Source organism: Hemicordylus capensis, chromosome 2, assembly GCF_027244095.1.
Source record: "Hemicordylus capensis ecotype Gifberg chromosome 2, rHemCap1.1.pri, whole genome shotgun sequence".
NCBI lineage: Eukaryota > Metazoa > Chordata > Lepidosauria > Squamata > Cordylidae > Hemicordylus > Hemicordylus capensis.
In genome coordinates, this window is record NC_069658.1 from 161491970 (window position 1) to 161509055 (window position 17086).

The following is a 17086-nucleotide window of genomic DNA, read 5'->3' on the forward strand; positions in this document are numbered from 1 at the left end:
ATATCTTTTGTGAAGTGTGCTTATTTTGGGTAACAAATCTTCAGATCTCAGACCAATGAAAATGAAGCAAAAAGTAGCACATCAACTAATTGGATAGTACAGCTGCCTTCATGCTACGGAGTAGACAAAAATAAACTCTCAAAACTGTCTCCCTGAACCTGTTCCTCCCACTGCCCTTATTCCTTGTTATTAAACCCACGTAAATCGACAAGATGCCAAGAATGACTTGGCTGGGATGTCGATTCACCAGCACTTTCCCCTGACATATGTCCCAGGACATACTAAAAACAGCTGGTGCCGCATGATTGGGGCTCTGCTTCTGCATTTTATTGCAGGAAACTCAACACCTTATTAAATAGGCACTAACTTTTCCACAATGTCCTTTGCAAAGCCGAAACAGACACGTCTGCAAGGGACTTTGCCCCACATCTTTCCAGTCTGCTGCCATGGATACTCTCAGATGTACTTGCAAGGAAACACAGCGATATACTCTTTCAAGATGCAGCAGTGGGGGTAACTGTAAAGGTAGAGGGTGCCGTCGAGTCGGTGTCAACTCCTGGTGCCCACAGAGCCCTGTGGTTGTCTTTAGTAGAATACAGGAGGGGTTTACCATTGCCTCCTCCTGTGCAGTATGAGATGATGCCTTTCAGCACTTCCTATATTTCCTGCTGCCCAATATAGGTGTTTCCCATAGTCTGGGAAATGTACCAGCGGGGCCATGAGTAAAGGCATGATGAGCCAGTCTCTCCTGGCCTCTGATGAGAGGGAAGAGGAGTTAGGGCACCCAGGTTTCTCCTTCCTGTTCCCTCCTCCAGCACTCATGTGAGTATTGAGTTCATCCTTCCCCACTGGACTCTCACTTGCTTGGGATTCCTCCTGTTGCTTGGTGTACATCCTCTTTCTGGCCCTCTTACTTTCTTCACCATGGACCTCTAGAAGCACATTCCAATTGCCCCAGTTAAAAGAGTCACCAAGTCCTTCCCTCTTGCTGAGGCTGAGCTGAGAAGTGTCTTGGTTCTTCTCTGTTGGAACTTCCACTGCTTTCATCTGCATTCCACTTGTCTTGGCAATCAACCAGCTATCCATCCATTGCCATCCAATGTCTTGTCAAAGTACTTTCCAGTAGATACAGGGCTGGAGGTAAGGGGTGTATATACCCATCTCTTCATCTGGGGCATCCCCTCCTAAAGAGATGGCAATGATTTGCTTGAAACAGCACAGTAGTTTGGGTATGCCTCTTTCTCTTCTCATATTGTTTGAAAGTATACAGGGACAATGAGGAGAAAGGAACAACCCCTCCCCCCCAATCAGAAGTGCTCTTACCCCTGGACTTCCGGGCTGAAGTCTAGGGTCTCCACATCCCCTGGAGGCAGGCCTGTAACCAGCCTCAAAAAATTTTTTGGGGGATTGCAGAAATCAGGGGAGGCAGGTTATAAAATGTTCAGTGAAAAAAGTCAGTGAGGCTGGGGAGGAATGAGAATTTTTTGGTGTGCCAGATACACACCATGCCACCATGCCACTACAGGCCTGCCTGGAGGCAGTTTGTCCTGGGTAGTGTGATTGCCATCCATGTCGCTGGCCCACACTGTGCCGGGTGGCCGAGCGAAGGCTTCTAGGTCCAGGCTCCAAAATTACCTAAGTGCACCTCTGCCCAAAATGATAAGTACAAGTGAAGGGCCATAGTGTAGACATTACTTTTGTGGATTTGGGAGTCTCCTCTTGGCAGCAGAGTTTTTAGAGCTAGCAGCAACATTGCATATGCCTAGCCTCAGAGATATTAATTTTCATCATGTACTGAGAACTCTGGAGAAGACTCCGAGGAACTACTTTCCATTTCCATCCTGAGTTCAGCACTACCCTATTTATCAGGGATCTACAGCCCTGGGAACAGACTCATGTCATATACATTATGTAAAAGGCCACCCTCCCTACCTAATGGCATCTAACTGGCAACAGGAATGCTGGCATGAAGCATGATGGAAGTGTGAACAACTTTAGGAAAAGAATATGAAAAGCCATTAATATTTGTCCTGACCGTGTGGATGGGTAGGATTCATTAGATGATAAAGCTATGCTCCCAAAATTATGCCTCCTGTGCACACCTTTACAAATCAAATGTATCTTTTACTTACTATAACCAAATTGCTGTTGATAACACAGATTAACTATTGTTCTAGTATACAATTGAATTAAGATATACCTTTTGATCTCTGGATAGTCACATCTGAGTGGCAGACAAGCCACTAAGAGGAAGGATAAATCCTGCATATATTTATTTAGAAAGGTTGTGTGACACCTTCAATATAAAAATCATCAGGATTTTAATCAACTTAATTAAAATAATGTAGCATAATTAAAATAAAATAAATTCAATAAAACACAATTATTAAAATCCACAGAAATCATCTGTGACAAATTTGCGGGATTGTTCTTTTCAACATGTTTAAAATGAATGAATCAATTTTTTAGAATTTACAAGTGGAGTAGAGAAGGTTTACAAGTATGATGTCTAATATACTTGAATAGTTACTTTGCTGATTTTACTTTTGGTTCAATGTGCACAGAATTTCACTCTGCAGCTTCAGACAAACCATGCAGCAGGCGGGCTGTCAACCTTAAGAATTTAGAATGTAAAAGCATATGATCTGTCATTTAAAATTTTTAATCTAACATGACGTTGATTGCATCTGTGTTCTCCTAACCTGCAGAAGAGAATTGGGAAGAATTAAATGACCAAGGGGAAGTGTGGGTGCGTGGAGGCTAAGCAACCACAAAGAAAAGTTTATTGCTTACACAGTCTGAAAGTTAAGGCAGGCACCTTAACTTACAATCTACATATTTTGGGGGAACACGTGATATTGTAAATACTTTTACTCGACTCCTACACCAATTTAAAAATAAAACAAAACCCTAGAATTATATTTGTTTCCCGAGGCGCTCAAGGTGGCATACATGGTTTTTCTTACCCTTTGGGGAAATGGTATAGAATATTCCACTGGGTGCCAAATGCCATTTGGCTGTGTATTAAAAAGAATTAAAACTGCTGTTTAAACCAGTTATTTGGGAATATGAGCGATATAAACAGTTAACATAGTAATAAATGAAAAGCCACCACAAAATCTAAATGTCTTCTAATGTGATTCATACATCTAGCCCTTTACAAAGTATTCTCTGGAGGAATGACACATTCAGACCATATGAAAGAGCGGTAAAACCAGTATGCACTGTGCAGAACAGGGAAGTGGCCATGAACTCCTACTCAGGTGGGTTCTCTCTTGGTGAATGCCGGCACTCCACTTCAGTCACTGCTGGCCAAGCACTCATGATCCCTTTTGCTCTGCAGGATTACAGCCAGGCTAGATGGAACAGACTGGACACAGCATACAGAGCGTTCCACTACAGCTCCTGTGGGGGAAGAGAGGTGCATATCGTCTCAGGCACTAGTTTAGTTTCGTTGATTGTGACAGTCATAGACCAGGCACTAAAGTCTCTCCCTAACAGGGAGCAGGAAGAGGAGGCACGGGCACTGGAAGAGCACCCAGGATGGAGTCAGCACATGTTTCTTGATCACTAGTTTATAAACACTTACTGAACATCTAAAGTCAGAGCCTAGGTGCTGCAGCTTCTGGCTGTTGCTCATTATTGTCCCTGCGTCTCTCTTGGCTCTTCACAGGTCGCCCTCCAACAGGTGGGGTGAGTGTCGCTGGCATGCCAGCTTCTGAGTGGTGTCTGCCCGTAGTGTTGCCATGGACTGGGGGGGAGTGGCCGTTGGGGTTCTGTGGGTCTTCGGCAGGAGGGGAATGCTTTGGTTTTCTTCTTGTGCTGGAATTATATAGGATCCCAACAAAGTTAAGCTGATAGCACACTGGCATAAGATGGCTGCCAGCTTAGTGAAATCATAGGGTTGCCGGCCACCTCTCCGTCCAGTCCCAAGTATGTTTTGTGGAAGTAAATCTCTTGAGCTCAATGAGACGGTGGTGAGCTGATGCTATATTGGACATCATGATTTAGAATGACCTGCCGACCTCCATTTTAAAAGGTGCCTCAAGCCCCATGCCTAAGCTGAAGTCATCCTAAGCCTTCCGTGTATTTTCTTGTCTGTCATCACCATGACAACAGTAACCTAGTTCTTCTCCCCTCCCTCCCTCACACCTGATCCTGCCTGGTTAGTGGTTGCCTGTCAACAGAGTATCCTGTAAATTCCTGTCAGACTACTGTGTGTGGTGTCAAGTGGCCACTATATCCTTCTTGGTTCTTTCTACTTGCTCAATACTTAAGAGTGCTTAGTTCAAATTAGCCTTCATTAGTATGCACAATTCTGCCCCCCCCCCCTTGCATAAGCCTCCTTGATTGGTTTTTCAGAAGCCTCTTTTAAGATATCATTTGATCCATGTCAGTAGGGAGTGTGTGGGCACCTTCTGCCTAATCCTGAATGTTTTCTCTTTTAATGTTTTCCCTTTTAATGAATGGGTTGCAAATTCCCTAGAATATTTGGCTCTTCCTCTTATTCACTTTTCCCAGTCCTGGAGCTGCCAAGGATTGAACCAAGGACCTTCTGCATCAGGGGCGTAGCTAGGGGAGAGGGCACCCGTGTCCCTCTCCCCAGAGGCCTCTCAGAGTGAGGGAGATATTGAAGAAAATAGGGAGGGTTGGAGCTGGGGGGCCCAGGTTCTTTGAACCCATCCGCTCAATTATAGCTATGCCCCTATTCTGCATGCAAAGCCGTGTTCTTTCACTGAATTACAGCCCCATTCATCAAGGTGACAAGGTTAATAAAAACCAGGCCTGGCATCAGTAGTTGGCATGGTGGGCCATTTGCTGGGGCCCACACATTGGCAGGGGGCTTATTGTTTATTGTCTCTGAGACCGTGGTTTAGGGCGGTATACAAATGTGTTAAATAAATAAATAATAAATAATTTGGAGTTTTGTGCTCCTCCTTTTCTTTATTACTGCTGCCCACCACTGTTCCCTCTAACAGGGATTCCCAGATGTTGTTGACTACAACTCCCAGCATCCCCAGCTGCACTGGGAGCTGTAGTCAACAACATCTCGGAATCCCTGTTAGAGGGAACACTGCTGCCCGCTACCATCCTACAATGGCCCTTTCCCTCTGGGCCCAGTCACTACTGCTGTGGGCTTAGAAGTGGGGGAAAAGCAGCTGCAGCAGCTAGCTACTTACTCCCCTACAGGTTCCCCACTCATATTTAATGGCTTCTTGGCCAAGGGTTCCACCAGAACTAATTTAATATTTCCTGTTTGGCCCTAGTTTCCCACAACGGCTTACTTCCTAATTTATGATCAAAACTCTGCCTGGTGAAGACCAGCATTCAGGATATCTCACTTTGGTTCATGCTTCACAGAGCTGGGAAATCAGATGGTTATGCCATGTGATCAGTAATGATGTTTTCCAATTTCCTCTTGCCCTCCATGTGCTGACACTTTCCCTTGGTTTGGGGGGCTCTGCAATCCTCAGGGACATATTTGTGAATTGCACCGTGTTTCTGAGGCAAGAGGATATTGGTGAAAATTGCCACCCCCCATGCAAGCAAGCATCTGCGTTCCAGAAGTGGGAGCATATATCTACTGCACTTGTGCGTCTTTTGGCTGGACATGCACAGCTTTATTTAGGATGTCAACCAATGTCTCTGTTTTCCTAAACATTGGGCTTCTGTTCTGCTCTAAATAAACCTTTTTACCTTTGATTAACATTATCCTTTTTACCTTCTATTTTTAAAGCATTCTTTTCTACCAGTAAGCCTCATTACTACTTGTCCTATCATGTTTAGATATAACCCTTCCCCTCTCCCTGTATTGTGGGTGAATGGAGTTAGGGAGACTTTGTGTACAACCATTAGGGAGGAAGGTTGTTTTATTTGTTTGTTTGTTTGTTTAAAATATCTCTATACCACCCAAAACTTGCATCTCTGGAGGGTTTACAATTAATGATGATGACAGGGCACTGTAGGACAAGCCACACAGCCTGGAAAAAGCTCTCCAGTGGGAATGGGACAGTCATTTGAGGTTGGATGACCCACCTCCCAGCGCAGTTCCTAAGAGTGTAGCACTTACCCACTCATCCTCTCAATAGACTACAACTTATGGGCCCTGAGTAAGAATTTTCTTCCCTTTGGACTTGACTTGGCTGAGGTGTTGCCTGTACTACACTGCATTGCCAGGAATGTAGCCCTATTTGAATGATTGGTAGGTTGGTTCTAATATGTCTGGCTGGATGATGATGATGATGATGATGATGATGATGATTGATTGATTAGAATATTTATATATTGCTTTAAAAACAACCATTTTTAAAAGTACATCTTTTAAAAGTAAATATTGCAAGTGCATCTTTGAAGTACAAAACTGGTCACATCTGAAAGGGTCAGTGTGGGTAAAGAGACAAAGAAAGAGAACGGAGGTTGGTAAGTGTCCTGAAGTGGCACTTCAAGTGTGGAAGGGGGCTTCCCTAGGCCTGCCTCTGCAGGCTGCTTGGTTTACATGGAATAGGGACTAGAAGACCTCTGGGGCCTGCCTGCTCGCCTATTATGCTAATGGGCCCTTGGGGTGATGCTTGACCAGGCCCACTTTGGCACAGCATTGGATGTGTGAGCTGTGAAGAGCCCCGAGCAGGCTAAGGTGGGGTCATCCAGTTGTGGGCATGGGTAGGGGCACACCTAGGTAATTTTCGGCACCTGGACCTGAAGGGCTTCAGAGGGCCCCTGCCGCCAGCACAAGGCCCCTCTTAAAAATTTTAAAATCAAAATTAGCCCTGGTGATTGCCACCTGGATTGCTAAAGAGGGAAGGAAACAGGCTTCTCTTCTCCCACGTGCATTGCTCTTAACCGTTCAGTTATCCTCCCAGCATTTCCAGCTCTTTCTAACCTCTTTCTTCCTTTCCCCTCACAATTTGTGTCCCTTTGATATCCTCTCTCACACCCGATGGTCTTTATATTTCTTGACACCTGCTTCCTTTCATTATTCTGTTTTTAAAACACTCTTTGAAAACTAAGAAGTATCTCTCTGTCCTGGGGGGGGGGCTCCTGCCGCTGCGCTGCTGCACATGCCCGCCACACCACTCCTCTCCATTTTCACTGTGGCGGCACAGCCATGTGCTCAGCTGGGGGTGGGGGGTGAGCCGAGCAGGCCTCAGCCACCCCTGTGGCGGTGGCAGGTGCAGCAGCTGGTGGGCCCATCCGTCTGGGCCTTGAGCACTGCTGTGCTCCCTCCCTGCCTGCCACCCCAGCTCCGCCACTCAGCCGCTGTTTTTCAGCAGCCTGTCCAGGGACGGGAGGGCACTCCAGTTCCGAAGCTCCCGCCCTGCTGCTGAGCTTTGCCTCCCCCAGGCAAGCACTTCACCAGCCACCCCAGACTGCCAGGGACTGAAGTGCCCCTCCCCCACAATCTCCCCCTCCCTTGCTCCTGGTCTGTGCCCACCACCACCGCCACCATGGGGGAGGCTGAGGCCTGCACAGCTCACCCCTCAGCTGCGCACATGCCAGCGCCAGGGCGGAAATGGAGAGGAGCGGTGCGGCAGGGCAGCAGGAGGCCCCCCCCCCCGGACACTTGGAGGCCCCGCTGGACTCAGGAGGCTACGAACTGGGGCCCCAAGGTCTGGGGACAAGAGTGCCTCTGGGCATGGGGCAGAGGGGACAGTCTCCACTGCCTCTTGCCAAGGCAGCCAATACCTGCACTCTGGAAGAGAGTTAGTTAGACAGCATTACAATCCATCCAATTACAAATACATTAAATCTGCAATAAAATTTTTGCACTTGTTCAGCTCAAGGATGTGTGCTGTCTCCTAATTCCTGCGTGCACTGTGGTTTCAAAAGGTGGATAGTAAGATCGCAAAATCCTCAATTTAAACCCACGTGTGTTCCTCACCACCTAGGAGTTGCATATTATGCTTCTGATTAAATGGGCTTTGACCTACAAAAGCATGTGCCATCAGGTATTAGTAAGGTGCCGCTGGACTAGCTGTTTTTTTTGGGGGGGGGTGGTTTGGGTTTTTTTTTTTTTTTTTTTTTTTTTTTTTGCTGCAATAGCCCAATATGCATACTGGAGAAGGTAAGTAAGTAAATTTTATTACAGTCCTTAGACTAACTTAACATTTAAAATATACATTTATGAGGAGAAGGTAATTTCCTTGTATTAAAGTTTTAAGAGGGGGTGTATACACCATATCTAGTTTTACTTTTGTTTCTACCTCACCTCTGTCTGGATACAAATATGGCAGAATGCTGGAAACTGCTCTAGACTGTCCATAACTGCTGGCCAACGTGCAACTTGTCTTCCTTCATCTCTCTTCATTGTTAAAGACAATCTCAAGCCTGGGTCTGAAAAGTGTGTTCATTCAAATAGGCCAGGCCTTGCTTCCATGTCAAGTCAGTGGGAGCTATAGCCATCTGCCATCCTGGATCATGGCATTTGCAAAGTGCGGAAGAATTGGTGGAACTGGAGCTGGGATTCTGTTGCTTTAAAGGGACCTGGGGAATTCTGCTTGTATAACAAGCTTCAGTGTGACGCTCTGATGTGTGCTGGAGTTTAATGAGTTGACAACCCAAGCCCTCAATGATATTTGCAGACACTGAGTCCTGACAGATCTCAGAAGCCAGTTGTTAGGTAGAGAAAATGAAAGCCCTAACTCATAAAACAGATGTACATAAAAGAGAGAACAATTCTAGGTAATGCCACAAAGATTCTACATTGCCACTTCCTTTATTCCTAATTGTCTTGCTCGTCTGGAAACAACAAGCCACTCTCTTTCATTATCTCCTGTTACAGAGATAATAAACTTCTGTATAAGACCCCTTCAAATGAATGGGAGTTTCACAAGAACACGTCTGTGTCACATGTTTGGTGCTAATTGTCTCTTCCCTGAAAATTCAATACCTGCATTCATGCTGCCAAGCTCTGGGGATTTCAGAGCACCACACTATCCCCATTGAAAGGAAATGAAAAATCGGCTGATGCTGACCAGACCCCTTCAACAAGTCCAAGCATTTAAGTGCTGTATCCTGTAGAGTGAGTAATGGGTTTTCCCCTTATACATCTAAGAGCAATAAGGAAGAGAAAGAAAGAAAGAAAGAAAGAAAGAAAGAAAGAAAGAAAGAAAGAAAGAAAGAAAGAGCTATCATAGCTTTTACCTGCACTGAGCTGCAAAACTACCTTGCAGACTTCTGCCCTTGAGAGATTTGTATGCTAGCAAGACTCTTCAATATACATCTACGGTGAATATTGGCTGGTATTAAATGCCTGTGGGTCTTTTAAAGTAGGAACCTGGATCTGTGTACGGCTCCTCAATTAATGTATTTTTAGCATGGTTTTAATAATTATTCATAATTGTTAAGGAGGACTATTTAGGAGTATCCTATGGTCTTGCTCACAACATCACCAAACCAGCCAGTGCCACATGATGCCAAAGAATGTGAATTCCACTGCAACATTATTCAGAGTCACTGGAGCAGGGAAACAACCACCTAGTTATACAGGTGACTGCAAAAGAACAGACCTAATAAAGGCTAGAGTAGGGGTGTACAGGACCGGTTTGAATTGAACCCAGTTCAATTTGAACGAGCACAGTTTAACCGGTAAGAGCTCGAACTCGACCAAAAGGGGGCCAGTCTGAATCCGAACCAAACTGGACCCAGTTTGGACAAACCGTTTTGACCGGTTCAGGATGCTTGTAAAGGCGAATCCTGTAAGGACTTCCCTTTACAAGCTAAGGGGATCCCTAATGCTAAAAGGGGGCTGAAGGGGCAGGCAGGGGGTGGGCAAGGGTCACCTTACCTGTGGTGGTGCAGCGGCTCCCCGGTGGTGGCTCTACTAGGCCCCTCCAACACTCCCCTCTTACCGGATTCCCCTTTACAAGCATCCTGAACCAGGTCGAACTGGGTCAAACCAGGCTGACCTGGGTTGAACGCACAAACTGAACAGTCAGCCAGTTCTAACGAACCAGTTCGCAGACCAGCAGTTTGCTTCGAATTACTTTGGAATTCGAACTCTGCACACCCCTAGGCCTGAGCATTAGTACACACCAAAAGTTAAAGCTGACTAGTTTCTTGGTGCAAAAGCAGTGAGGTTTTGCTTATGTATGCCTAAAGTGAATATCTGATTTATGGTGTGCAACTGATTAGTAATACCAAACTATAACATGGCAGTTTTATACCAGCCTATCGGCAATAGGGATGTTGCTGAAATTCTACTCATCTGGATTTCTCCCTGGATGTTGGCGTTCTGAATTGCTTGGTCTTGTTTTCAAAGTGGAACAAATTGCTTTTCAGTAATACAGTATTCAGCTATATAATACTGAGGCTATACCCATGATCACTGGAAAGTGGGCTAAGGGAGCTTAGCTCACTTTCCAGGGAGCGTGGGAACCCCCGGGCTCACAGGCAAGCCTGGTGCTCCCAAGGCGGTTAGCCTGCCTAATCCCCCCTCCTCTTAAATGAGGTTAATGAAGTGAGCGCTCTGTTTGCCTAATTCAGTTGCTCATGTGTTGCCGCTGCGGACCCCCGACTGGGTTGCTGCAGGCAGCCTCCCGGACTCTCTCCAGGATGCCTCACACATGGGGCATCCTGGAACTTCTGGAGACCGTGTGCCCCCCGATCCCCACAGCCCCCACTGGCTCTGTGATGGAGCCAGCAGTCATATGGGTGGCCGATCCGGCTGCCCAGGGCTGCCTTTTGATCGTCTGTCGGGAGACCGCAGACCTCTCTCTGCAGACCTGGAAGAAGCTCTTCTCACCGATCGTGAGAAGAGCTTCAGGGTCTGCATATTTAAATTGTAAGCTTTCAGGAAAGGACATGCATCCTTACGTTTGTACGGTACCTTGTTTCTTTTACGTGCTTAAATAATAAATATTGATAATAGCCAGCATCCCCAATAATGGTGCAGATGTGCTGCGTGCAAAGCGCCTCCACAGCGTTTAGTAATCCAGAAACCCCTCCTGTGCAGGGGTGTGTGTGTGATTTTTGCTGATCTCTCCTTTAACACTCTTCAATACATTCCTGGGGATCATGTATCGTTATGGGTATAAAGAGCACTTTGGGAGAAGGCGAGATCGGTGAAAATACACATACACCAGTATGCAGCAGGAATCTTTGCATACAGCCCCTCTGCACCATTAGTGGGGATGTTGGCTATTATTTCTAACTAGTGGGCCCGGGTGCAGAGCATCTGCGCCCCTAGTTGGGCCCAGCTGTTTTTGTTAAACTCGCCGGCCAGCTGGCCGGCTGCTTCCTCCTCCAGTTGGCCGGCTCAGCTCTGCCAGCCGGCCACCTCCTCCTGCTGACCCTTTTTCTCCTGCTCGCTCGCCTCCTCCTCCAGTCAGCCAGTGCAGCTCTACTGGTCGGCTGCCTGCTCTTGCCAGTTCGCCTCCGCTGCTGGCCTCCCCCTCCCGCCAGCCTCCTCTGCTGGCCGGCCGGCAGTCTCTGCCCACCAGCATGGCTCCTCCCACCGCCTCCACCTGTTGGCCCCCTCCTCCAACCGGCACGGCTCCACCGGCTGCCATTGCTATTTTCTGTCCTGCTCGCAAACTCTCGTGAGATTTCTGCCATGCATTTTTTCTGGCACGTCTTGGAGAAATAAGTGTATAGATGCATTGGTTAATATATATTAGGAATCTATTGTTGGAATGCTGCTAAAATCAGTCTTGCGGTTGTACATATGATTGCATCAAGAATCTTTTTGTGTTAGTTTTTTCTGATGTGATTATGTTCTTCTGGGCATTGCAAAAATACCTCAAAAAGCAGTTGTGATGTGATTGTATGTACAGTTTTGTAATATCGTTTTCCTGCATTGTATTACCAGTCTATAGGTGCGCATGTGACCATTAGTAAAGCACTAATGGTCTTGATGCACTTATACACACAATCACATCAAGACTGCTTTTCTGCAGGGATTTTATCAGTGTCCATGTACACAGAGCTAATGTAGAAGAGGGAAGATATATTGGAATGTAAGGAACTGAAAACTGAAGCAAACTGTACATGTTCCAGTTCCAGAATCACAGTCCAATCCTATGCATGTTTACTCAAAATGAAGTCTTCATTGTGTTCAGTAGGATTTACTCCCATATAAGAGTGCATTGGATGTAGCAATTCTCATAGTTAAACCAGATTTCAGAAGAAATGAGACACAGGGCAGGGCAAACACATGGAATAATAATAACAATAAAGGAACTGAATGAAAGAAATCTGCTCATCATTAATCAACAATTCAAAACTAAAAGCTTAGAGATTTAGAACCAGATTTTCTATATTTATTAACTTACAATGCACTTGTGGGTAGTTTGAAAAGTTTTCCTAGTCTAACATTCCTTTGTGAGACTGTAAATGGGTGTATCCAAAATGTTCATCAAAAACCCATCCTAATATCCTCCAAATATCTGAATGGACCCTGGAGCTTTTTCGGATGGCCACTTTACTGCAACTTTACTCTGGGAGATGTGAGCACCAAGGGGCTGGTCTGGCACCACCTCCCCTGTATGTCGCCTTCCCCTTTTCCTGTCAGCTTACCTTCCGGGCATGCCAGGGATGGGGTTTCTAAATCCTGTCCCCAGCATGCCCAGAAGGTAAGCAGATGGGAGAAAGGGAAGGCAGTGCATGATGATGAGGCCAACCCACCTCCCTCACATGCCACCTTCCCCTTCTCCTGCCAGGGACTTTGGACCAGTCAGTGGTGGCAGCGTGGGAGACACTTTGAGCACAGAGTGGCCGCTTGGCTTCTGTCTTGCTGCTTCACTCGCTGGATGGCTCTCTCTTTTCCCTGTACCTATTGTGTGTGAAGGAAAGAGAGAACCATCCAGTTAGTGAAGTGGCGAGAGGGAAGCAAAGCCATCAATCCATGCTAAAAGCTCCTCCCACTCTGTTGCTGCTCATTGGCAGAAGCTTAAAAAAAGGAAGGCAGCATCAGCACAGAACCAGGTAGCAGCAGGTGGGTTAGGCGATGCCTGCAGGTGATGGGGGTGGGCTTGGAAGCTTGCACTTGCTGCTCTGGGGTGCAGGTGCCACCTGAGGCTATTGAGGCCTCACCAGCCAGCCAGCCAGCCAGCCCTGAGTTTGACACTGAATAAGATGTAGCTGGGTGAACTACTCTAGTACCACATTAATCTAGAACCACATTAGTAATACCACATTAATAAACCTGCCATCCTCTGTTTTTGCTCCCTGTTAACTGAAAATGTGAGCTCTTCACAGATGCTACTTTTGTGAAGGAATTCGAATTTCAAATTCTGAATTTCTACATTATTGTCATTCCTCCAGCCATTTAGTGATGTGCACGAACTGGTTTGCAGGTCATGTTACAGGCCTGAGAACCTGTTCTCAAGGGGCCCAGGTCCGGCACTGGGTGGGGGGGTCGCTTTAAGGGAGGGGGGTTGTACTTACCCTTCCTGCCACTTTCCCCCCTCTGGCGCTCCAGGTTTGGGTAAAGATTTGGGGGCAGCAGCGTTCCTCCCTGCCGGTGGGGGTTGTGACGTGCGCACGCACGTTGGCGGCGCATGCATGCGTGGAAGGTACTCCCACTTTTGGCAGACAACAAGGGGGCAGGGCAGCAGGGAGGAACGCTGCCGCCCCAAAATCTTTACCCCAAACTGGAGCGCTGGAGGGGGGAAAGCAGCGGGAGGGGTCAGTACAACTCCCCTGCCCTTAAAGCGACCCCACCCCCTGTGTCAGACCACGCCTCCACGGTCCATGCACTTCACTACAGCCATTTAGTGGCCTCCCAATTACAGTACTTACCATGTAGCTGGATGAACCATTATTGCTGCCATCCATGGTTTTATGTTTGCAAAGCATAAAAATAGTCAATAATGCTGCATTGGATAGATATATGTTCTCCGTTTAGAATTGAATCACTCTAAAACTCGGGGCCTAGATAAGCACACACATGGGCATCTGGCAGCTATAATTCAATTTAAAGTAATGAAAAGTAACTTTTAAACATATCACTTACATTTAGGTCTTTCCTGTTTCACATTGACTTCCAGTTCTCCCACACTACATCATAACATTTCAGCTTTGTTTATTTGTAGAGATGGAATCCAGCAGTCAAGAAATACGCCGTAGACTAGCACTTGGTAGGGTTGCAGTGAAGGCCTTGGAAAGGATATTTTGATGCTGTGACGTGTCTACACCTACAAAGATTAGAATCATTCTGGCAATGGTTTTTCCCATGGCACTCTATGGATGCGAAAACTGGAATTTGAAGAAGCAAGATAGAAAAAGTATTGAGTGATGCTTTTGAACTTTGGTGCTGGAGAAGATTTTTGAGGATGCCATGGACAGCCTGGAAAACAAACAAATGGATCATAGAACAAATCAATCCAGAATTTTCATTCAAGACATAAATGACCAGACTCAAACTACCATACTTTGGACACATTATGTGAAAACCCAGCTCCCTTGAGAAGTCCATAATGGTGGGGAAAGTTGAAAGAAAGAGAAGAAGAGGACAACCAGCAGCAAGGTGGATTGACTTGATTGCGACAGCAATGCATGCACCACTGAGAGACCTTAAAGGCCAAGCTGAAGACAGATCATCCTGGAAAGAATCTATGTGGTCGCTAAGAGTCGACACCAACTGGATGGCACTCAATCAATCAATCAATCAATCAATCTCTTCCAACAGCTAGCATTTGTGAGGGAGATAATGAGCTTCTGTTTGAACAGCTTACCAAGTATTCTGCAGGTCCACATGAGCACAAAGCAGGACAGTAGCCTTCTGTCTTCACAGACACAGGGCACATCTTCAAGTACACTCTTCAAGATAGGTCTCACATTTAACTATTTCATGCTACACATAGTCCACTTGCCACTTATTGCATCTGTCTCTGATCTTAAGGTCATTCACACCTGTGGGGAGAGGGATGGTGGGGAAGGTAGGATTGCACCTACTTCTCCCGAGATGATTCTTGTCTTCTTGGCAGTGCTGTTTGCGCACCCACATGAGCAGCACTGCCAGGAGAATACACTGCACAAAGAGGGATAGGGGGATTTCCCTGCAAGCCACTGCAAGCAGCCCAAACTTACACACGGCTGGGTACTGGGACAGAAGTGTGCACTTGCACTCTTCTTCCTCAGCAATAGCCAGAGCAAACAAATTGGGCTACCGGTGGGGCAGAGCCAGGATCAAGCCTGATCTTGGCACTCCACATGTGCAGCCCTACCTGGATAGGGCTGTGGAAGGCCGGGTAGGGCTGCTTGTGAGAACAGCCTCCTTTTCTTCAAGGGCATTTAAGTTGATGCAGATTGTTATATATGGGGGAGAAAAGCGGTACCTGCTGAAATTCCTTCTTCTACATAAATGTTGAAGATACAGGAAAAACGTTTGCCTTGGCACCACGGAGAGACCTTTCTGTCAGCCTCTTTCTTTTGCTTAAAAAAAGGAAGTGTGTGTGTGTGTGAGAGAGAGAGAGAGAGAGAGAAAGAGCGAGCGAGCTATGACTCACCTAAAGTCATGGTGCAACCCTATTGTCTATCACAACCAACCATCTAGTTGAAGACCAAAGCAATAGGAAACTGCTACATTGGTTTATTATATGTGACGCTACCTGATTTTTATCATGAACTTAATATTCATTTTGCTGTGCTTGAACTAAATGTATTCTTGAACTAAATGTACTGCCAAAACAGGCAGCAGGGCAGCATAATTTTGTAATGCGATCTTTCACTCTATATTATGTGTTTTTCTATTAACCTACATGAATACAGCTGTCTGGAGGCCCCTCATTTTTTCTGACATGGCACCAGGGCAAATGCTTTTGATAATGGATCAAGGACAATAAAATATTCACCTAACTTTTTTTTAAAAGTGAAGCAGTTGCTTAGCTTGAGCAAGGCAGTTGCACAAATACAATAGAAAATTGTAAAGCCAGCATTCCTGGCACTGCACTGCTGCAGACGTTTCGTGAAATTCCCATCAGACTCCCTTATGATAACATTTGTGTAGCACCTTTGCCTTTGAAAAAAAGAGAGCAGCAATAATTGACGTTTGCAAATGCAAGAAGCAATTATCTGCAAGATATTGATAATTTTATAGGGAAAGAGAAAGCAGAAGCAAAATTACACAGGAAATACATAGGGAGGGACTGACACAGGCTTCAAAAGAATCATCATCATCGTTGTTGTTGTTGTCATCATCATCATCTGATATACTGTGCATTGAGCTGCCAATGTCTCTGAGTAGTGGGAGCAGGATTCCCTGGGTCACATCAAGTCATAGGATTTCAGAATTGGAAGGGACCCCAGAGGTCTTCAAGAAGTTTTCCAAATGGTGATTTATTGCAACTTGACTACAATCACAGTTGCAGAGTGTCCAGAAGGTGAATGGCCCATCTCAGCTGTTTTCACAACATAGGAACATAGGAAGCTGCCATATACTGAGTCAGACCCCTAGTCCATCTAGCTCAGTATTGTCTACACAGACTGGTTGTGGCTTCTCCAAGGCTGCAGGCAGAAATCTCTCTCAGCCCTATCTTGGAGATGCCAGGGAGGGAACTTGGAACCTTCTGCTCTTCCTAGAGCGGCTCTATCCCCTGAGGGGAATCTCTTACAGTCCTGAAAATGGCAGTGTGGAATATTGCAGAAGTAGAAGTGGCTGTTAAGAAAATATTAAGCATAGGTGTGTAATATTAAGCTGGAGGTGTGGCTACCTGCCTGTGGTCTGACATAGGCTCCACCTGGCATGCCCCTCAAATCTGCACCTGGGCACACCTCTGCACTCCTCTTCCTTGTGGCGTGCAGTCCACTTCCAATCACCTAGCTAGCTGGCTGGTGGTTTCCCTCATGGGCGCTTTCCAGATTCACCCCTACAACAGTGTCACAACGTATCTGCTAAGTATGCTTCCAGTGTTGTGACACCGCAGTCTCTACGCTGTCATCAGGGTGCCGTTCACATTTTGGATGCCTTGTTTCAGATTTGATTGCTGCGATTCAGTGCTAGAACATTGTATGCCTGTTGCAAAAAAGTAGCTGTATTTCCTGTTGTATATTCTGGGGATTCGATCCTGCCAAGCCTAAGCATTGTACACCGTCGTAGCAGGTAATCTGTAAAGCGCCATGGTCAGCTTTTTTGCGCTTTTATTTTTTT

General features: G+C 46.1%; 1 long non-coding RNA gene across 1 annotated transcript; it reads right to left on the bottom strand.

The window, feature by feature from the left end:
- Positions 1 to 2744: 2744 nt before the first annotated feature.
- Positions 2745 to 4089, bottom strand: LOC128346750 (uncharacterized). Its single transcript, XR_008317166.1, has 2 exons — positions 3590 to 4089; positions 2745 to 3405 (listed from the first exon to the last, which is right to left on the bottom strand). It is a non-coding gene; the product is annotated as an uncharacterized LOC128346750 (long non-coding RNA).
- Positions 4090 to 17086: the final 12997 nt, after the last annotated feature.